Source organism: Salvelinus namaycush, chromosome 25 (assembly GCF_016432855.1).
Source record: "Salvelinus namaycush isolate Seneca chromosome 25, SaNama_1.0, whole genome shotgun sequence".
NCBI lineage: Eukaryota > Metazoa > Chordata > Actinopteri > Salmoniformes > Salmonidae > Salvelinus > Salvelinus namaycush.
Window position 1 is genome coordinate 2,206,936 of NC_052331.1, and position 23,984 is coordinate 2,230,919.

Genomic DNA, 23,984 nt, shown 5'->3' on the forward strand with positions numbered 1-23,984 from the left:
AGGCTGCACCAGAGGCCCTTATTGCCTGCTGCGCTGCTGTGTCTCTGAGAGTCCATGAAGAACCCCAGTCCCTGTGAAGGAGCTAACTGTAGGTCAGTTGTATCTGGATAGGGGAGTGTTGTACTTTTGAAAGGGTGTTTTGGGATTTTCTTGAGAATGCCGATTGATAACGGACGTTCACAGACCTGACTAGAGCGAGGTAAAAATGGTTGATCAGATTTTGAATGTAGATTTGATTTGACTTGTTGGTTGAATATATACCAGAAGTCCTGTTTGTTGACACAAACCTTGTAGCTATAGCACTTTCAGAAGAATCTCTTTCTCTCTCTCTTTTTCTATCGCTCTCTCTTCCTCTGTCTGTCTGTGTCCTCTCGTTCGCTCTCTCTGTCTCTCCGTTGGCGGCAGGTGTGGGATGTGCTGAGTGTTGCTCCTCTCAATATTGACTTCAGAAGGCCAGTCTGTCTCCCGTCTCTACCCCCGTGACAGATTGACGGGCTTGGCACTGAAGGTCTGATATACAAATGCACTCAGAATCCTTCTGAACAGGAACTTGGGGTAAGTGAAACCGTGTGCGAGTGCACCTGATACTGTAGGGGGGAGGGGGGGTGTATGGTGACCTAAGCTCCCCTTCTGTTTCTGTGCACCTAAACAGAACCACTACCACACCCAACTTCCTGTTTCGAATTGTTTCACTCCTTATCTGTAATGCTGCAAACTGGTCACATGTCAGAGTGACTTCCTCTTTTCACACACACACACTGACTGCTGTGAGGGAGAGAGCGAGAGACAGAGCGAGAGAGAGGGGGGCAGTGGGGTGGGGGGTGAAAGAAAAAAAGAGAAATATGGAGGACGGCAGGGAGAAATAATTAAGCGTTACCATGTTTGGCAGAACATAATGTAAGCAAAAGATGCAAATGAGATAAGACGGGCAGATTGCCATGGCAACCTGCTTGTCGGATCGGCCATGGTGTGATTCGGCCACTCGCCAGGCAGAAGGCGCTGTTGGGAGAGAGGGAAAGAGAGAGAAGGGGAGGGAGGTGGAGTGAGAGAGTGAGACAGAGGGGGGAGGGAGGGAGGTAGAGTGACAGCAATAGAAAGAGAAATAGGAGGGAGAGAGCGAGAGAGAGCGGTGGGGTGAGAAAGATAAAGAGAGGAAGTGGAGAGGGAGAGAAAAAAACTATTGAGTTAGAAAGAGCAAGAGAGAAGAGAGATGGGCAGTTTAACCCACAATGCATTGTGGTACGTTGTGACTCGGTTAAAGTGTTGTCACTCAGCCCCAGTGTCACGTCAGCGTTCTACAGACATACAGGTAAGAAGGCACAGACACAGGGAACTTAAGGGCCACCTCTCTTTAGGACGAGGATAACCTCATAAACCTAGAAATATATTGGATTTAAGCTATTATATTTACTTTGATTTGACTTTACTTTCATACTTTTCTCCATGTAAAACTATAATACATATTTGACAAATTAATTAACTGTTACACGCGGCTTCCATAACGTGCAGACAATACGGTACACATTAATTCTGGTACTTTTTGATTATATTGTGAACATTTTCTAAAGATAACATTTATAAGTGCATCATTCAGTAGCGACTTCATGCAGAACTTGTTTTATTTGAATGTATTTTGTCTTTAAAAACTCTTGTTTTAACTTCACTACCGCAATAGCTGTCAGCATCTCCACTCTTCCTTTTTATGTGAGTGTTTATGAGTGTGAATGATTGAGGTTGAGATGGTGACATTTTGAAATTGTTTGCAACTATTTCTCTGCAACCTGCCTGAAATATAATAGCACACTGCACACACAGCCAACTGAAATATCTCTTTACACAGGGTGTTTCCATTCACTTTCATATAATCTCCCTAGATAAGGCCGAAGTTAAGAGATATGCTACTGCATACACAGTGTGGAGTCAGCTAGGGACACTATGCCCTCTGTTTCCTACGTCTGTGACCGTTAGAATCGCACCTGCTTCCCCTATCTGCGTCAGAGTCGAGAGAGAGCCATAGAAAATGGCGCGCTGAGGGACAACGTTATCTTCATACACCAGCAAGGCAGTTATTGCTGTAAAGATGAATGATATGCTTTTTTTTTTTTTACGTATTCTTTGAGAACGTTTCTTACATTCTTTGAGAATGTTTTCAAATTGTTTTCCGCTAGTTTAGCAATTGAAGTTTTGCGTTATTATAATTGTTTTACTCCCCAAGTTTTTGTCTTGTAGTTTGACTTCATCGGTCTCTTTTACATTTACCATTGATTCACTTTGTTGACGAGCAAGCCGGATTCCTCAAGACTGCATTCAAAAGGGGTGTTACCACGCAGAACGAATGAGGAACTATTTTAGTCTCAGCAGTTATATCTCATCTCCATTCTGCTGTCTCATAACCTCACCACGACTAAACGTTGTGAAATGGCTGACGTTGAATGTAGTTCTCTGAGCATTCCAGCCTGTCAGCGATGCGGCGTGCCATGCTATATAGTTTTGGGTGATGCTCTGTAATGGTGGTGTAATGTGTGTGTGTGTGTTTGTGTGTGATAGATGGGCCATCAGGGCTTATAAAGGGTCTGGGACATTTCAGCGAGTTCACATCAGCGAGCCAGTGTAATTTACAGAAGGCTGGGAAATAGCAGGGCGCTGAGCTGAGAGGGAGACACTCAACGTTTTCACCACAGGAGGAAGAGGGAGATGGAGAGAGAGAGAAAAAAAAGAAAGAGAGAGAGAGAAGTAAAGAAAGAGAATGAGAGAGAGAGAGGTGTCATGAAAAGTTTTGGCCTGCTGTCTGTCATACAGAACGAGAGAAAGGGGGAAAGACAGAGAGGAGTTGTGGATAAGATGAAATTACATTCGATTTGAAAAAAATGCATTAAACCAGTACGTTTTCATTTAATTTCAACCAGCATAGTAAACATTGAAATTAGGGTAAAACTTCAAGTTAAATACATTGACTTAACCTGATTTAACATGTTGTTACATCAATCAAATGTCAACATAATCATCAGAACTATGTATACGTTGAAACTGCGTAGAAAATTCCATGTAGAAACGTAAATTACCTTTTTCATCCTATATTCAGTGCCTTCAGAAAGTATACACACCCCTTGACTTTTTCCAAATGTTGTTGTGTTACAGCCTGAATTTAAAATGGATAACATTTAGATTTTGTGTCACTGGCCTACACACATTAGCCCATCATGTCAAAGTGGAATTATATATATATATTTTTTTAAATTGACAAATTAATAAAAAATGTAAAGCTGAAATGTCTTGTCAATAAGTATTAAACCTCTTTCTTTTGACAAGCCTAAATAAGTTCAGTAATGCAATATTGCATAACAAGTCACATAATAAGTTGCATGGACTCACTCTGTGTGCAATAATAGTGTTTAACATGAATTTTTGTGACTACCTCATCTCTGTACCCCACACATAAGGGCCCTCAGTCCAGCAGTGAATTTCAAACACAGATTCAACCACAAAGACCAGGGAGGCTTTCCAATGCCTCGCAAAGAAGGTCACCTACAGTATTGGTCGATTTTTAAAACAATTTTAAAACATACATTGTATTTATATACAGTACCAGTTAAAAGTTTGTACACACCTACTCATTCAAATGTTTTTCTTTGTTTTTACTATTTTCTACATTGTAGAATAATAGTGAAGACATAAAAACTATGAAATAACACATATGGAATCATGTAGTAACCAAAACAGTGTTAAACAAATCAAAATATATATTTTTTTGAGATTCTTCAAAGTAGCCACCCTTTGCCTTGATGACAGCTTTGCACACTCTTGGCATTATCCACAATCTAAATGTGTTTATTCAACTTTCTTGATGTTTTTCTGTTTGATGGAAACAGTATGAGAGTTTTAACTACATTCCAACTGTTGTCAATTGTTTTATGTAGTTGATTTTTCATGTTTTGAATGTTGTATTGTAGTAACCCTCAAGCTTTTTTCCGCCATAGGGTAAGGACTATTTCATAACGCAGAATGTTTATACTTAAAAATATGTAACTTTGTGCAGCATCTATAATCGAAATGTGTTTATCCAACTTTCTTGTTGTTTTTCTGTTTGACTTTGTATGGGCATTTATTTGACTTAAATTATGGTTGATACACAACAACAAAAAATACTTCATAATAAGATAAGGGATAATGCACTTATGTATTATCTACCTACAACATTACATTTACATTTAAGTCATTTAGCAGACGCTCTTATCCAGAGCGACTTACAAATTGGAAAGTTCATACATATTCATCCTGGTCCCCCCGTGGGGAATGAACCCACAACCCTGGCGTTGCAAGCGCCATGCTCTACCAACTGAGCCACACGGGACATATTTGGCTGGACAGCAAATAAACTTTAAACACCATTTTTCTCAGTTTTGCGTAGTAGTTACTGCTTGATTGCCTTGGTTTTTACTCAGATTTTGTAGTTACTGCACTTTTAACACTCCATTTTCTCTGAAACAGAACAGAATTGAACCAGGACACTTCATCACAAGATAAAACACATAATACAAAGCCTGATTTCAGTCTTAACTAAATTTTGACAAAGTCTAGTTACTATATTTTGCCTTTGTAGGGCAGTATAGTCTACACACGTTTTATGCATGTCGTTTGTTGTTATTGTCGGCCACTAAAGGTGGTGTGCACTACAGTCAGAGGCTCCGTGTACAGTCAGAGGCTCCGTAACAACGCAAAGTGGGAGATCTCTAATCAATGCAAAATGGAATTAAAATGACGTAATTACGTTAGCTAAATGAGAAGGAGTAGGCTACAGTGAGCAACCAACAGGCAGGCTGTTGTTTAAACTGAATAGAGTTGTTGTAACATTAGACAAGGACGGAGAGCGCAGCAGAATAGCCTCAACTACCCTAGCTAGCTAGCTAACACTGGCGGATGTGGTTGATTTGAGACGCAGCCCATGAAACAAAAAACACATATCTCTAGCTTAAACAGACAGTTTTATATTGGAATGCTAATACCATTTCCAAGGGGGTGCGGACGTCGACTCTCGGGGTTTTAAATGTAGAGAAATATACCCTCTGTGGTTATGACATAGAGAAGGGATTGAGGACTGAGAGAAAATGTCCGCAATCAAAATAGAGAAATAGAGAGAGAGAGAGATGGAGTGAGTACAAAGTACTGACGCGGTGCATCAATCACCCTGCTCCTCCATTACAGGTCAAAGCATACTATTCCTCCAATCTGGGTCAGAGTGACCTGGCCTGCATTGACCAATAGGCTTTCAACGGACCCATATGGGGCCCCAGTTTCTCATCTAGAACAGATAATCATATCAAAGCTAATTTAAAGCCGCCATTTTGACTCAAACGTGAATGGATCTGTTTCCATGTGTGGTGTGTGATCGGTTACCTTGTGTGTGTGAGCAGTAATGGGGAAAACGGATGTCCATCAAAGTGAAAACTTTGTGCGGTTGGAACTAACCAGCACTAGCTCAGAGAAAGCGCTCAAGTTTCTCATTTCAGTCCGAAATTACAAACTTTTGGCACAAAGTCTGTGCTCGGAGCTAGTATGCAGCCTTCTCTCGCTCTTTAGAGAGAGAGAGTTGAAAAAGGAAGCTAGATCAAGAGAAGAGAAGGAAATCAAGAACGAGGGAGAAAGAAAGAACAAGATAGTGCTTTGAAGTGTTTGCGGAGTTGAACCCAGTTAGTCCTCTAGCTGGGGCTGTCAGAGATTGTCACCCCGGGTTTAGGCCAGGCCGTGTAAATTAGAGGTGACTTATCACCAGCTCTGGTTAGACTGGCCTACAACGCTCTGCGCCGATCTGCTGCTAACAGGCAAAGCTCATCACATCATCCAGGGAGAGAAAGAGAGAGCGAGGGATGAGGGGTAGGGGGACATAGAAAGAGAAAGAGAAAGGGAGAAATGGGGAGCAGAGTGAGTGAGGGGAGACAGGAGTCACAGAGGAGGGGGACAGAGAGAAAGCGAGAGAGGGGTCTGAGAGAAGAGAGCGACAGCGTGCCGGGAAACCTGTAGTGCACAGGTGCACTGCGATTAAATGAGTGACATTTCATTGAGATACTGTAGGTGATGAAACGATGGATTCTTGGTTCAACTGTTTTCAGAACTAAGCATTTCGCCAGAGATGTTCATGTGAAGCCTACGTAAAGGGAAGCCGGTTGCACCAGTCACATGCAACATCTCCACTGACCTCACATACTCTCCATCCATGGGCATAAAATTAGCCTTGGACCCAACCCTGTGGCTGTGGCCTCCCTTCCTCTCTCCCTGGCCTCTCTCCCTGCCTTGACCAGTAAACTATGCGTTAGCTTTGGGTTGGTTGCTGGGAGCTGTGTGATGGTTTCTCATGGTTGTTAAAGTAATACATTTGAGCTGATGGTTTCTCCAGGTCAGGCTTTCTCTCTCTCTTTCTCTCTCTTGTATTGTGCCCCTGGGCTGTGGCCTTTCTAGTTGGTATACTGGTTGGTAAAATATTGTATTATTAAATATTAAATAATTAAACATCGCACTAAAAGCTTCAGTCATACAAAAGTTATACGTAAACCCGAACCGGTTCTCCAGTAGATTATTAAGAAGGGCTCACCCTTTGTTCAAAATTGCCTTTTTGCCTTTATCCAGATTACAAGCTCTCATTTTCGGTTAATTGAAAATGAATCCTTGTTCAAAGTATCACTTTTTCTAAAATAACCCATACAAAGCTGGTTACAATTTCAATGTCATCCTCCTGAAAAGCCAGAACAAATATTAAAACAAATATTATGGTTAAACTCAAATATACCGAGTATAAAAAAAAAATACATTATTAATGTAAAACATTTATGATATTTTGAATAGGAATGGGAAAGGTATGTCACACATGCAGTTATCAAAAACATATGGGAATTTTTGCTCGATCCAAAGTTCTAACTGATTGCAGCAGTACCGCAGAAACGTGTTTGTCTGCCATATATATATATATCATTTTTTGTCATAAATCGAAAAATATACCCGTTTCATTTGAGGACCAAAATGTTGATACAGGTTGCAAAATAGCTGGGAAAAGATTTTCGATGTTCAGATGGTTTATGAACTGACACACAAAACAACGCTTTATTCAAGACTTAAGAGTTTTTCAATTTAAATTATTATACAAAATTCTTGCCACCAACAGAATGTTATATACAGTATATGGCGCGTCCAACCATTTCAGTTCTGAAGATTTTGCTGCGAAGAGACAGAATAATTACATATTTTATTCTGGTATTGCCCTCATGTAGCTTGTTTCTGGCCACAGGTTCAGGAGTGGCTGAGAAATCACAGCATTCACTTAATAAAACTAACCCCACAAATAGCACTGTTGGGTGATTTGGAAAGCCATAGTCCATCAGTTAACAATATAATAATACTAATAGCAAAAATATTCATCTTTAATTTACAATATATGGATACTATGAGATTAGAAAGGTTCAGAATTAATGTAATACATTAAAGCACAGTTAAAAATATATGGCATTTATAGAGTGTTCGGAAAGTATTCTGACCCTTTCAGTTTTTCCACATTTTGTTACGTTACAGCCTTATTTGAAATGTATTGAATAAAAAAATGTCCTCATCAAAAACAGGATTGTGTCGAGGCACAGATCTGGGGAAGGGTACAAAAAAATGTCTGCAGCATTGAAGGTCCCCAAGAAGACAGTGGCCTCCATCATTCTTAAATGGAAGAAGTTTGGAAACACCAAGTCTCTTCCTAGAGCTGGCCACCCGGCCAAACTGAGCAATCGGGGGAGAAGGGCCTCGGTCAGGGAGGTGACCAAGAACCCGATGGTCACGCTGAAAGAGCTCCAGAGTTCCTCTGCGGAGATGGGAGAGGCTTCCAGAAGGACAACCATCTCTGCAGCACTCCACCAATCAGGACTTTATGGTAGAGTGGCCAGCCACTCCTCAGTAAAAGGCAAATGACAGCCTGCTTGGAGTTCGCCAAAAGGCACCTAAAGGAGTCTCGGACCATGGAAAAACAAGATTCTCTGGTCTGATGAAACCAAGATTGAACTCTTTGGCCTGAATGCCAAGCGTCACGTCTGGAAGAAACCTGGCACCATCCCTTTGGTGAAGCATGGTGCTGCCAGCATCATGCTGTGGGTATGTTTTTCAGCCACAGGGACTGGGAGACTAGTCAGAATCAAGGGAAAGATGAACGGAACAAAGTACAGAGAGATCCTTGATGAAAACCTGCTCCAGAGCTCTCAGGACCTCAGACTGGGGCGAAGGTTCACCTTTCAACAGGACAACGAACCTAAGCAAGCACAAGGCCAAGAGACACAGGAGTGGCTTCGGGAAAAGTCTCTAAATGTCCTTGAGTGGTCCACCCAGAGCCCGGACTTGAACCCGATCAAACATATCTGGAGAGACCTGAAAATAGCTGTGCAGCGACGCTCCCCATCCAACCTGACAAAGCTTGAGAGGATGAGAGGATCTGCTGGGAAAATTGGAGAAACTACCCAAATACAGGTGTGCCAAGCTTGTAGCATCATACCCAAGAAGTTAAAATTAAGGATTAGCTGATAACTGATAACTGCCAAACAAACATTCTGGATAACATAGAGAACCTCAAACTCGTTGGTATGCTCGAACAACAATCATACACATCAAAGCCACCAAGATCAATCCTTTCCTCAAACAAAACTGAAGAAGAGGATTAAACATCTGAATATAACAATAGAAGATGAGGTTTTTAAACAATGTCCGCAGAAGATAAGACATTGCTGGAAAGCATAAAGGAACAGCTGAAGAAGCTGGATCTTTTGCCTGGGTTATTGGAGGAGGTTGAGGCCCCCAAGTCAGGAATAGATTACAGCAATAAAATGAAGAAGAAATACGAGCTGAAAATAAATGACTGAAAAAAGAATACCACAATGGAAGCAGAATTACGTGAACTGACATGCAGAAGAATGAAGAATAATATTATCATAATGGGAGTAAAGGAGGATAAAAATGAAAACTGTCTGGCAACTGAGAATAAAGTGGTTTTCATGAAACGCAATCTCAAGATGACAACCGAACAGGAAGATACAATCGATTTTTAGCAGCAAAGGGGAGAGAAATCTCCATCCAATTGTAGCTAGGCTAACTCACTACAAAATGAAGGTTGCCTTGATACAACGGGGTAGGGATCTGAAGAACAATTTCCCCATGAAATAGTGGAGAGACGACATGCCCTGTACCCCACTTTCAAAAGGCTCCAAGCAGAGAAGCAGAATGTTTGTCTAGTGGTCGATAAGTTGTATGTGAACAACCAATTGTGCAAGGACTCGAAGATGACAACGTGGCTACTTCCACAACATTGCAAAACACTACACATTACAATCCTATATTCGTAAAAAAAAATGGTCACGCATGATGGACTCATCTTTTTTTACTCATGCAATATGGAACCTTGGAATATGTGGACTTATAATTGGGTTTAGATTCATGGAAAAGTGAAAAAAGGCGGAGTCTTTTTTCTTTAGAGCAGGGGTTCCCACCTCAAAAAAAATTAAAAATAAATTTAAAAAAAACTCGGTCCGGCTTTCAACTTACTCTTGAAAGTTGTAAAAGTAGAATGCACTAGTAGAATCCTCTTGTCATGTTAGTCATTGCATACCTTAAAGAGCTATTTATAACTTGTCCGAGATATCAAGATGAACTAGTCCATGTCAGCTAACGTTTTTTTAGCTCGTTTTTTCTTAGCTCATATATTTTGTTGTAATGTCTGAGTCACTCAAATATCACATGCGTACACATCAGACATGGCAAAATCCATAGAATTGCATGAACATTTGCTTTAAAACTGCAACATTTTCTCTGTACCTCATTACAAAATGTTTAGAATTGCAGTAAATAAGCTTTAAAACCTTTCTCTCCACCAACAAGAGGGGATGTGAAGAGTTTTTGCCACGAACAGTGCTTTTGCCCATAGAAATAGATGTGGCGCGCAGGGTGATCCCCAATACTGGTGTAAAAGCTTATTTCCTGCAATTCTACACATTTTGTCACGCACAATATATAAACTGAACAGTGACGGACCCAAAATCAAATTTTGGGTCCGTCACATGGGTGACAAACTCTTGACCGATTAAATAGGTTCCAAACCAATATAGAACTGGACCGGAGAAGCCAACCCACCTCTCCAGTCTGTCCAGAAGGACATGATGGTCGACAGTGTCGAATGCAGCACAGAGAGTTGTTTGGCGCCTGTGTTGGCTGTGAGATCATTTACCACTTTAACTAAGGCTGTTGCTGGTCTGACAATCCTTCACCTTCTGTCTCGCCCCTCCCTATTTCTCTCTCTCTCCCGCTTTCTCTCACACCCTTGAAAATAACAGTGTTGATGTAATAGAGCCAGCAGTTCCTGGTTGTTGGTCTAGTGGGTGGAGCAAGCAGACAGACAGAGAGTGAGCGAGAGAGAGAGAGAGCAGGCAGAAAGCTGCAGCAGAGGGTCTGTATGATTTGTGTTGCCGAATGCAGTCAGTGCTGCCTCCTCCACTCCTCCTCTCCAGCTGCTGCTACAGTGCAGTCGTCCAGCAAGTGGAGCTCTCCTCTGGCTGCAGTAGCCCGGAGCCCAGAGACACAGCACAGCCACCAACAGGAGCAGGGAAGGGGAGACACTAGCGCACAGAGCCAATCCAGCAACACACACACACACGCACACGCACACAGAGGCAGGCACTCCTTCTCTCGCACCACACCGTTCTGCGCAGCGCCTTCACTCGTTCGCTTGTTCACTCACTCTCTCACTCACCCCTCCGCCAGATTTCTCCCTCGTTCCACTCTGCTCTGCCTGAGAATGGTCCAGCCGGTGCCTGGGGCTCTTCTGTCGTGGCCTGTCTGAACACACACAAACACACACATACTCAACAGACACACAGGTGTGCGAGCACAAACCGAACAGCAATGTGAGAGGTAAGGGTTTCCGTTTTACCCTACTCTCCTTCTTTCTCTTTCTCCCTATCTCCGTCTCTGTGACGAGGCGACTGTCTTTACTTATAGCAGTAGGGTCCAGCCTGTTGTAAGGGAAAGATATGCCGGGGTTTGTTAGCTTTAGGTCTATGTGTGTGTTCGCTTTGCGGGGCACTGGGTTAACATCTGTTTGTTATGTCTTGTCTTGCACACACACACACACACACACACACACACACACACACACACACACACACACACACACACACACACACACACACACACACACATACACACACACACACACACACACACACACACAGAGAGAAAATGCATACTAGACTAAATACAGAAGGTCACACAATAGCTTCAAAAACTTCTTTCTGTGGCGAAAGCTAGAAGCAGGAATGTGTGTGTGTGTGTAGAAGGCTGTGGTTACTCCGGGAAGCAGGAAAGTGGAACAGCAGTTGGGATACACAGGTTCTATTCCCTCTGTCTGACTCAACAACTCAACATGTTGAAAACCAACGGGCCAGCCAGAGTGAGGCTTGGTTTACGACTAAACATAAAAAAGCTTGCCTATTTTCTCTAGCATTCCTTTTCCTCTCTCTTTTTTCCCCTTTACTTTCCTTCGCTCTGTTTTTTTTTCACTTTCTCCTCCCAACTCTGAGCGTCAGCCTGGCGGTGGTGTGGTTTTTAGCATGCACTCTCAGCGTGTGTGTGCTGTGTAAGGTGAACTCCCCGCCTGCTGCATGTAAATGATGTGTGACATGTGTAGCTGCTGCTACCTTATATGGTGAGCGCTGTATTTCAGTACAGTAAAGCCTTGCCAAACATTCCGGGTCGCGGGAGGAGAGCGTGTGTGAGGGGGTGGCTGTGTCTGTGTGTGTGAGCGTTTGCCTGCGTCTCTTTGTGTGTGTCTCACAGAGAGGGAGTAACTGAGAGAGTGCGAGAAAAAGAGAGCGAGAGAGAGAGAGCAGGAAGAGAGCGAGCGACTCGTTGAATGGAAGGTTTTTAGTTTGCTGCGCGGCACTGTTTATTTGGAGCAGCTAAGTAAGTGAATACGTACTTTGAACGGCTGAGAGAGATTCACCAATGTTGTCATTTAACGGGTTTTACATGTGTGTGTTCAAGAGTAAAGTAAACCCTGTTGTCTGTGTGTTATGATGAGAAGACATGTACTATAGCATTATGACTGGTTCTGCTGTGAAGGGAGACAGTTGCTGGTAGCTACTAGCTAGCACCATTGGGTCCTCCTTCTCTGGGTTTAGACTTTACAGTCCTGGCCTCTCCACTCTCTTTTCTTCTCTTCTCCTGCCTGCCTGTTCTGTTCGTCTGATGCTTTAAGGTTACGGGCCCTGGCCTCTATCGTCTTCTACTCTCTTATCCTCCCTTCTCCTCTCCAACTCAGTTCCCCATTGGTTTCCTCTTGGCGGTGTGTCTGTGGTTGAAGCACTGATGAGGAATTTTGTTGTTGTGAGTTAGATGGTTTGCAGTGGCCCATAGAGATGCACTGCTGATTACGTAGTGGGTTCTGCCTTTCCCTTATGGAATGCTTTTCATCTTTTTTTTCATGTCCTTGATTTATACTGGAGATCATGCTGAGATTAAACCATCTCTTTGACAAGGGAGAGTCGTCCCAAGACAGCTGTGTTTATTCAAATGTATTTATAAAGCCCTTTTTACATCAGCCGATGTCACAAAGTGCCATACAGAAACCCAGCCTAAAACCCCAAACAGCAAGCAATGCAGATGTAGAAGCACGGGTAGCTTGGAAAAACTCCCTAGAAAGGCTGGAACCTAGGAAGAAACCTAGAGAGGAACCAGGCTCTGAGGGGTGGCCAGTCCTCTTCTGGCTGTGCCGGGTGGAGATTATATATTTTTTATTGTATTGTGATGTTCAGTTCCTCGTGGAATCAATTGCTGACACATTGCTGTGTGTTTATGTGTGTGTGTCTCCATGATGTGTGTGTGCATTTGTGCGACCATGCATTTTTGCATGCGTTTGTGTGCCTGTGTGTGTATATTTCATAGGTTCAATCATGTGTGTGTTTGTGTGTCTGCACGTGTGTGAGTGTCTCCCTGTATCTCTCAATGATCTATGCTCTGACCTGAGGACAGGATGAGGTGCCTGAGAGGTTCCCGCTAACAGGTTAAGCCTTCATAGGGCGATTGTGTCTACAGGCATGTTACTACCGTGTTACGATTGAGTTTGAACTGCGTTATGCCCCATATTACACCAATATCACACTCCATACCACGCTGTCATGGCAACAGGGTTGCGGTTGATTCGATCGCTGCTATATGGCACAGTCCAAACTTTAATGTTTGTTCAAGGGTTTGGCAAGTTGAATAGTCAAATACTTACTTGCAGCTTACCTGGTTATCGGATTTCATGGTTTTAGTAGTATTATGTCTGGAATGTATGAAAAACATACTGTAGAAGAAATGACAGGCAGGCTTCAGCTGTAGCCTGATCTAAAGACAGCTGTAGTACTCTGTTACTGCAAGGCTATACTGCAAAGCTACTAGTAGAACAATGAATGTAATATTTTTTTTTACATCTGTAAAAATCTCAGAAAGAGAAAACATTTTAAACTGACAATTTACATCAGTTATCCATTCTCATTTCATGCCAAACCCACCACCGGTGTGGGTGGCCAAAGAGCTCTATGTTCATGTCATTTGACCAAAGTACAGGTTCTAATCCAAGTGCCAATGCAGTTTAGCAAACTCCAATTTACATTTGTTGGATGACATGAAAATAGAGCTCTTTGGCCACACACACCAGTGGTGGGTTTGGCGTCAAAATGAGAGAATGCATGAACAGAAAAGGACCCCGTTCCTACTGTAAAATATGGTGGTGGATCTTTGATGGGGCCATTTTGCTTCCACTTGTCCTGGGGCCCTTGTTAAGGTTAACGGCATCATTAACTTTGGCCAGTACCAGGATATTTTTGCCAAAAACCTGGTTGCCTCTGCCAGGAGGCTGAAACTTGACTTCCAGCAAGACAATAACTCCAAACACACATCAAAATCCACAAAGATATGGTTAATTGGCTACAAATTCAATATTTTGCAATGGCCATCTCAGTCTCCGGACTTGAAACCCATTGAAAACCTGTGGTTTGAATTTTAAAAAGCTGTGAGTCCATAAGAGCAGATGAAGGATATCAAGGATCTGGAAGGATTCTGTATGGAAGAATAGTATAAGATCCCTTCCAATGTGTTCTCCAACTCATAAAACATTTTAGAAAAACCGCTCAGCGACGTTATCCTTGCAAGGTGATGTATTGAAAGTTATTGAAACCAGGGGTGCCAATCATTTTGACCCCTACCTTTTTGACAAAAAACAACATCTCTGAGCAATTGTATACATTTTTTTTGTTGCATACAATATACAGTACATTCGGAAAGTATTCAGATCCCTTGACTCTTTCCACATTTTGTTACATTTTGTTACATTTTGCCTTATTCTAGAATGGGTTAAATTGTTTCCCCCCCTCATCAATCTACAATCTACACAATACCCCATAATGACAAAGCAAAAACCGCAAAAAAACGTTTTTTAGAAAATGTAGCTAATTTATTAAAAAACTAAAACTGAAATATTACATAAGTTTTCAGACCCTTTACTCAGTACTTTGTTGAAGGACCTTTTGGCAGCAATTACAGCCTCAAGTCTTCTTGGGTATGATGATACAAGCTTAGCACACCTGTATTTGGGGAGTTTTTTAAATGTATTTTTATTTAACTAGGCAAGTCAGTTAAGAACAAATTCTTGTTTACAATGACGGCCTCTCCAGAAATGTTTGAGTCTAGCTCTGGCTGGGCCACTCAAAGCCATTCATTGTCTTGGCTGTGTGCTTAGGGTGGCTGTCCTGTTGGTTCCAAACGTCTTCCATTTAAGAATGATGGAGGCCACTGTGTTCTTGGGGACCTTCAATGCTGCAGAAATGTTTTGGTACCCTTCCCCAGATCTGTGCCTCGACACAATCCTTTTTCTGAGCTCTACGGACTATTCCTGTTTTTGCTTTATCATTATGGAGTATTGTGTGTAGATTGCTGAGAATTACAAATTTTTTAAATCAATTTTAGAAGAAGGCTGTTACAAAATGTGGAAAAAGTCAAGGGGTCTGAATGCTTTCCGAAGGCACTGTAGCTCAGTATTTGAATTATTTATTTTATACTTTCATTTTTGCTCATCGTTATCTAGAGTGTCCGAACCCACTGTACACTTAAAGGGAAAATCTGCGATTGCTACATCCATTTGTTGACTTTTAAATGAAAGTAAGCCGGTACTGTCCGTTACGGAGTACTGGCAAAGGATATAGTGGCGGTACGCCGTACCGGTTAAAGATTAGCCAATCACAATAATTAGATCAAATATTTAAACTAAACCTTAGACTCCTACACTGGAATGTATCGTTACGCATGACAGCCGCATAAAAAGTTAGCGAATGGATTTGAAAAAAGGTGGTATTACCGACGTTCAAAAATGAGGTGTGGGTTCTTCTCTATGAAGAGAACACGGTGACATTTTGCCAAGGCAGCGATAACCGGCCGAGACTGAGATGCCCACAGACAGCAATAGACACATCGATTTGAACTCAATCCAGGTTACAAGTGCCTCAATCGCCAAATGCCATTACACTTTCTAATGTTTTTCTAGCAGATGTCTTTTTCCATTCATCAATTGGCTGGTGCATTGTTGGATTCTGGAATTATTTTAGAGTGGATGAAGTGCACAGGTAGCCTACAAAGCCTTTGAAGTGATTTGTTCAACAAACAGATGAAAACTTTATGACTGGTTCTGCTTACCGGTACGCCATTTTAAAAGTGAAAAGACAACTCTTTACTAATTAGGCCCATAAACATTGTTGGGCATGTGCAAATAGGAAATCCAGATAGGAGGTCCTGTACCCCCCAAAAAATATTTAAGAAATTATTATTATTATTTGTTGTATTTTAACCCCTTTTTGATCTTGTCTCATCGCTGCAACTCCCCAAAGGGCTCGGGAGCTGAAGGTCAAGTCATGCGTCCTCCGAAACATGACTCATCAAACCGCACTTCTTAACACCCACCCGCTTAACCTGGAAACCAGCTACACCAATGTGTCGGAGGAAACAACATTCAACTGACAACTGAGGTCAGCCTGCAGGTGCCCCGCCCCCCAGAAGGAGTCGCTATAGCATGATGAGCCAAGTAAAGCCCCTCCGGCCAAACCCTCCCCTAACCCGGACGACGCTGGGCCAATTTTGCGCCGCCCTATGGGACTCCCGATCACAGCCGGTTGTGATATAGCCCAGGATTGAACCCGGGTCTGTAGTGATGCCTCTAGCACTGTGATGCAGTGCCGTAGACATCTCCACCAATCGGGAGGCCGAAATTAAATCTACTTTCACCCGTGAAACAAAGTAATTGTAAACAAACACTGTATAGCTTTAAAACATGGTTACATCTGTAATTTTGTAATCTCATGGATGGTCAGTCCTTGGATCCATAGCTCTGTCTATGCATTTTACAATGGTTACATTTCTCCAGCCCCATCCCTCAGCTCACCACGAAATTACTTCACAAGAGACGTTTGAACGTGAAATTATTTTTTCTTATCAATATGTGTTTTTTGGCAGAAATGTCAAAAAATGGCAATTTTCTCAAAAGTGAGTTTACAATTTTATCAACTTTCAAAGCAGAATTACTTTCCCATTGTTCCTCAACTATAGTGTATGATATACCATTTTGTAGCTCTGAGTCTCTACTTTTATCCAATGTAAAAAACACCATTTCAAATTTTGCTAGATAAGACCAATTCCAGGTGGTGAGTCACAAATGGGTAAATGAGGTTAGTTTCTCGTGGCAGACATACATATACAGGTACAGAAATGTATACAATAATACAGCAGTTAACATTAGAGGTGTGCACATTTAAACTAAGTATGTATCGTTAACATTAAGAAAAAATCCCTAACTGAAAAACGGTGGGGTCTGTAAAATCACAAAATTCAAGTCACAGTGTAGTTATCACAAAACTACCACTAACAGGTCCTGATCGTTATCATAAAGGAAAACATTTAAATTAAACAAATACCTTACGCAACAATGCTGTAATGTTAGGAGGCAGGGCTGGGCTCAATTATGAATTGTAGAATTGACTCCCATTGAACATATGAGTTGAAATTCCAATTGAATTAGCCAACATCCCACAGGATTTTGAATTTGAGTGTGAGTGACAGGAAGTATAATTTAATTCAGTGCAATTCAAAGAAATTCCACTCAGTCATATAGCGAGAGTTTTATTATTGAATCACACTTCCAGGTACCAAAGAATATATCACTTTTATCTGGAAACAATGCTTAGAATAGCGAATAATGTTTCCTCCAACCATTTTAATTTGTTTGGCTTCTTTTTGAAGGCCTCAGGGTCAACTTGAGGGTTAAACTAATGCAATAACGTACAGGTTTTGTTTTCCGTGATCATTCATTTGAAGTTTGTCCTGAAAATCTATTGTTTCAACAATATTTTATATGCATGTATAAAACAACATTTTTGATGTTTTATGGACAATATGTGTATTTGTATAGACTAAACTTAATATAGAATAGAAGACACATTTGAATGTCATTGTATTTCACTGAATTCAGTTCTATTTCCTTAAATTCAAATTTGAATTACAATTCTGTATCCTGTTTACTACTTCAATTCAAATTCAAGAATTGAATTGTAATTTGAGGCATTCTTAATTCAATTCTGAATTGAGCTTAACCCTGGTAGGAGGAGAAAAAAAGACCATTGTTTTATTAACAGGAACTGTAATGCATGAGGGAGAGAGAAGCAGAGCAGCAGTTCAAGCAGGGAGCTTGGGAGGGGCTGTGCGTTGTGCGTCTGTGAGTGACGAGGGGAGCAGAGAGGGGTATAGAGATAGCAACCAAGTTGACTTACGCTGGTTGACTAACTTATTGTTAGTTATTTATCATCTTATCTGATTACATACTACCTGTCTTGAATGCATCAAACCGAGATAAGCTAGTTAAGCAAGCTAGCTAGCTAGCTAGCTAAGGTTAGCTAGGCTAATTGAGACTACATAACTTTATCTGCGTGATTTCTCCCTTTCCTACAATTGGACAACAAGATACACGCGCCACTCTCGTGAGTGGCCCCTAGTACTGATCCGAGTACATCTTATATCCACCATACAGTTGAATGTAAATGCATTGGCCACAGCCAGAGCAATAACAGGTCTGTTATAGTATGTGCAGTTTAATCCCAGGCTCTTTAACAGCCACTGAGACACTAATGTAAACGTGAGCCGATAGCCTTCTCATTAAACCATAAGAGAAGCCATTATCCTCCATGTGTCTGTTCATGAGTTTAACACATCCGTGCACCCACACACACACACACACACAGTCATTCCGACGGTCACTCACATGGCCACACAGTCGGACATTCACGGCAGCTTAAACACACAACAGGGTACATGCCAGCGTGTGTGTGTGTGTGTGCGCGTGTGTGTGCGTGGTTAGTGACTGTCTATGTGGGCCACACAACAGATCTCATTGTCTTCTGATCCTCTGTTTGCTCTCATTGTAATGAATAGCCATTGTTTGTTGTGCGATGCTAACCAAAAACTCTCACTCTCTTGCTCACACAGAGACAACAGACACACACACACACACCACTTCGCCCCATGACAAACCAGGCATATGCTGCAAGAGGCAAGAAAAGGTGATCTGATACTGAGGATGGTTGTTATGACGATTATTAGGAGTAGATCAACTCATTTTGTGTGTTTTGTATAATACTCACTGATGATGATGATGATAAGGAGGATGTTGAAGGAAAATATTAAATGGGTTATGAGGAAGGTGTTAGACCTGTCCAGTATAAGACCCTGTGCTGTATTGCTGACCTAACCCAGTGAACCCATAAGACCGTGTTTGGTCCCAGCCCTGTCCTTGGCCTGCGGTCATCTCTCTGGTCATAAAAGCTCTCAGTCAACATGGGAAGTGGCGTTGTCAAGGAAACAGTGTTTACTCTGGGATATATGGCTCATGGCTGTGTGTCACAATGGTGTAAGAGGCGGCCCTAGATAAAGTTGCAGTGTGAGTATGTGTGTGTTAACTTAGGTGTGGGTGTAAGTCTGAGAATGTGTGTGTGCGAATGTATGCGAGTGCGTTTGTGCCAGTGAGTGTGTGTCAGGGTGAGCGAGGGTGATATTGACTTCTGATATTTAAAGCACACCAAACAGCCAGGGCTGCGTTATTGCGTTTCCTCCAATGCCTTCAACTCCGAAGGCCTATCTCAGCACACCATCGCCCTGACTCTGACTCTGTGCTACTACCACTCCTTTACTAAAGAACAGGCTGAGGGAAATATAGTGCTGCTGTGTCTCTTTATTTCTGTGAACTGTGCATACAGGCAGCTCTCAGGAAAGCTGAAACAAGGGTCCTCATTACATGCTAGTTTCGTTTTGCTAGCACATGCTAATAGTTTGGCTAACATCTCAAATATTTCAGTTCTCTGCTGGCACTCTGCATACTTTTCTTCAGACATGCACTTTAATCATTTGTATACTCCATTTTTATGCTTTGGAGGGTGGAAGTATGCAGCTAGAAGCTCGGTTTGTGATTGTAGCACGATGTTTAGCAGGACAAGGCTAATTATCGAGCTAGCATCCAGTTATTCCTCAGGAAGCCTTATCATAACTGTGAACCACACCCTTGGTTTTTGTTGACTGCGAGGCAGTGATAGTGGTTTAGTCACAATGGCAACTCCTATGCCTTCCTGCACAAATAGAACGTAGCCTCGAACGCTGTAGCTTTCCATGTTGTCAGGCTGTCCCCCTCTGAGTCAAAATAGTAGGCTACGCTACACAATGATTGTCACCTCACCTCCATAGCTTATGAACCTTGTTGATAGATTTTATAGATAAGGACCTTGTTTTGATTTAATTAGACATATTCTAACACTAAAACTTATTGGGTCCATAATTGCAAACATTACAAAAAGTTTAAACTTTAAATAACTGTCCAGTGAAAATCTCACTTTTAAAGGTTAATATTCTGTTATGTTTTTGACCCATCCTATCCTTTGTGGCCAAAGCATGAACAAAAACTTGTATCCAACTTGTATCCCAAACAGACTGTTTAAAATAGTTTTGCTATTTCCTCATAGAGGATGAGCTGGCCAATCAGCAGACTACTCGCATGAATATCTTTATTGACCGGTATATGCAAACACCATTTCTGTTGTTGGGGTATGCACATACCATTCCATCAGAGAAAATCTGCTTTTTAATATAGTTAATTGCCATTTTTTGGAAGGAAATATATTTCACTCATATTGTAAGTCATATTTCATAGAAATTTGGAAACACTGAACAGTTACTTTAAACTTTTTTCAAAATCCGCATCAGCCGATTATTATCGTCAATGTAGTTGTACGTAATAAAATGCTTTGTTGATTGCTAGGCATAAAAATATGAATATTGCTTGCATCATTTGAAACGAGGTCTAGTTATGGCCACAACTGGAATAGATTGTGAACGACTCTTGGCGGAATGCATTGCTTGACTGCCGTGAGGGTGATAAGTACAATGTTGTTCGCGAACAGCAGCCCCCAAAACGATTTGTTCTCGAATTCGTTCTAAACATGTATTTTTCTTCTCTATGCTCATGATCCCTGTGCGCATATGACAGACCGAGGAAGAGGCGAAGTGAGAGGATATAACCTGTTATGGCATGGCCATTGTCATTGAGGGCTTCCATCATACAAAGATGTGTCCTCTATCTCTATGGCCTGCCCTGTCATTGGTTAGAATTGTCCCATCTGATCTCGCCTCTTCCCGCCTGCCTTCCATCTTTGAGGACATGTATTTCCATTGTTAAAGCGGTCACTTGACTATCTTGTTAATATAACAGACAGTCTTTGATATCTCCCAGCCCTACTCTCCATCTCTATTTCTCTCTTACTCCATCCTTCCACCAGTCTATGTGACCTTGCACCAAGTTCTGAGACCTTGGAGCGCCAGGGACTGTTACCGTTAAGGATTCTGGGACAAAGCAGACCAGACAGTCATATTGAGGGCACAAAGATGGAGAAGTGTAAATGACTGTGTGTGTGTGTGTGTGCGCGCACGTGTGTTTTTCGATAGATGTGTCCTTGTGTGTTGATGGGAGACAGTTGAAGGAAATAGACAGTAGTAGAATTAAATGCAGGGAGTCGTGAAGTAAGTGACACGAGATGTCTTTTGAATAAATATATCAGTAGCGGTAAAGGAGCACTGTCCAGGCATGATAGTGACTTAATGAGGCTTACTTATCTCATTGTCTCTCAATAATGTTGTATATGGAACAGTCAAATGCTGTTTGGGTCAGTCAACGTCTTGTTATTTAACGTGTCAAATAACACTATTTGATGCATCAAATAAACTAATGGTCCAATCAGGACTTGAATATGACTGCATGTCACTTAATACTTTAACATTATTATTTTACGTAGTGATTACACTATCACTCGTATTTCATATGTAACAGTGATTCACTGGTACGTATGCTATGATGCTGGTAAAGTTTTGTCGTGCGCGCCTGTGCGGCAGACACACAATCTCTTGGTCTACAGATCAGAAAACAAACTATAGCTAGCTTATGGATGCAAATAATATTCTCCCCCCAAAACATAGAAAAAAACCATAACCCGTTTCAGTAGCTATCTAGTTAGTTAGCTAACTATCTAGCAAGGTGTCATCATCGGAATACCCCAAAATTTATAAAGCAGTTTTCTTATTTGGTTGATGGTCAGACCCAGTCCGGTCAACCCACTAGCAAGAGTATGAAGCTAGCTAGCTGCTATAGCTTGGGACAACAGCTAGCTGGCTAGCTTGTTTAGTTCATTATCTAGCTAGCTAGTTATTTTCATGAACTAAAGTTTGGTTTCAATAAGAGAACAAGTGGCTATCTGATAGTCACATGGATTCCTAAATCATTGCTAAGAATATTGACAATGACTGCAGTTTCTGGTCATTGTTTTCTGGCTGTTTGCATTGGTGCTAGCTAGGTACCAAGCTACCCCAGAAGTTGCTAATAACACCTTTTTTTAACCTTTATTTAACTAGGCAAGTCAGTTAAGAACAAATTCTTACTTCACAATGAAGGCCTACCCCGGCCAAACCCTCCCCTAACCCGGATATCTGTATCAAAGATATTTGTGAGTGACTTTATCCTACTGCAACCAAAATGGATGTTCCCCATGATGAAAGGGGGGCCATGACTGAAAAGGTTTAGGAAGCACTGATCTAGGTAATGATTAGCACAAATACAGATTGGCAACTCCATGCTTAAGCCTATTTATTAATTAAATTATGCTGGACTACAGGTGCTAATGTGTAGTGCTAAATAATAGCACAGCAGCCTGATGATATGGACCAATATGTTGTTAGGCTCATTTATGGAAAGGGTCATTATAGTTTAGATGGTGTCAGCATAATGTTTATTTTCATTCATTTTGGAGTTGTAAAGTCATCGGAACTGACTTTCTCACAGTCGTTCTACAAACAAATGACAAGCCAAGCGTGGAAAGGGTACAAAAACAGGTTATGGCATTTAAATTTAGTTAAATCAGACTTTCTGAACAGTTTGACCAACTTAGACCAGCGGTTTAAAGTAATACTGAATTTATTGATATTTCAGTTATGGTTGAAAAAGACTATTAAAAAAAAAGAAGAAAAAAAGAAAGATATATTGTATGGTTAAAAAACTGAAAAAAGTATTTTATTTTATGCTAATACTATTGCTCAAAAAATAGATTTGTTTAGCAAGTATTGGATACGTAAAGCTTAATAAAGAGCAGTGATTGGGCATTGGGAGGGATCTTAGACCAGATCCCTGATATCCTTAGTCTGCGCTTATGGACTGCCCTCTTCAATTCAAACCACAGGTTTGTAATGGTCTTCAAATTCAGCGCACACAACATTCTATAATATAACTGTGTTATTTGACGTGTGACATTAAAAGCTCATTTGATGCGTCCAATAGTGTTATTTTAATTTTGACACATAAAGACCTGAACGGCCTTCCATAGCTACCTGCAGAGCTGACTGACTACCACAGCCCACGGAAACCATGGAAATGACTGGAGAATATGACACACATTATAGTCAGTAATTCATTAATTTGATTAGTAATCAAATTGAAAAGAGTAAATTGCTAATATAATTTGTCATTGAAGTTTGGTTTCTAAGGTAAGGAATTTAGGGATTTATTTCTTTAGGTTTGTGTACCGGTGACTGTGGATGACTTGATTGAGCTACTTTGTGTTAATTTCCTATTTGAAAATGTATCCACCTCACTAAACAGTGTGCAATAAAAAAGCGTTAAAATTAGCTATGAGAAAGCAAAGCTTCAGAAATAAACACATCTTAATATCAACACGCTCTGAAGCTCAAACTACATCCACCTCCATAATAAAACAACAGACAGATCAAACTTGGCCAAACAGACTTTTTCGATGGAATTAAGATGAAACATTGTGCAGCAGTTTTGAAACGGATTCAAAGTCAGATTAGAAAATAATGTATATTTTCTTTGTTTGCTGTTTTGGGCTTTTCTCTTTCGAAGGTGTGTATTCCGTTTGGTGTCTTCTTGTCACGCCTTGATCTGTTTCACCGGTCTTTGTGCTTATCTCCACCCCCCTCCAGGTGTCACCCATCTTTCCCATTATCCCCTAGGTATTTATACCTGTGTTCTCTGTCTGTTGCCAGTTCGTTTTGTTCGTAGAACCTACCAGCGTTTTGTTTCCCTGCTCCTGTTCCTTGCTCCTGTTTTCTAGTTTACCGGTTCTGACCTCTGCCTGACCTGACCCTGAGCCCGCCTGCTGTTCCAGTGTCTTACACCCTCTCTGGATTATTGACCCCTGCCTGCCTTGACCTGTCGTTTGCCTGCCTCTGTTTAAAGAATACACTTTTGTTTCTTCAACACTGTCTGCACCTGGGTCATACCTTAAAACGTTATACTTCAAAGTGTGTTGTCTTTCGGTTCCAAAGTGTCTGTGTTGTTATCATTCAGT

General features: G+C 41.4%; 1 protein-coding gene across 2 annotated transcripts in view; it reads left to right on the top strand.

Moving 5' to 3' along the window:
- The first annotated feature begins 10,518 nt into the window (after positions 1-10,518).
- LOC120020117 (muscleblind-like protein 1) overlaps positions 10,519-23,984 on the top strand; it is a 76,400-nt gene continuing 62,934 nt past the window's right edge. Inside the window, exon 1 of one of the 2 annotated variants that reach the window (XM_038963565.1) lies at positions 10,519-10,920. The gene's annotated coding sequence lies outside the window, so the exon portion shown is untranslated. Of the gene's footprint in view, positions 10,921-11,889; positions 11,971-23,984 lie in introns of those variants that run through there. The other variant, XM_038963566.1, reaches the window with a different exon arrangement.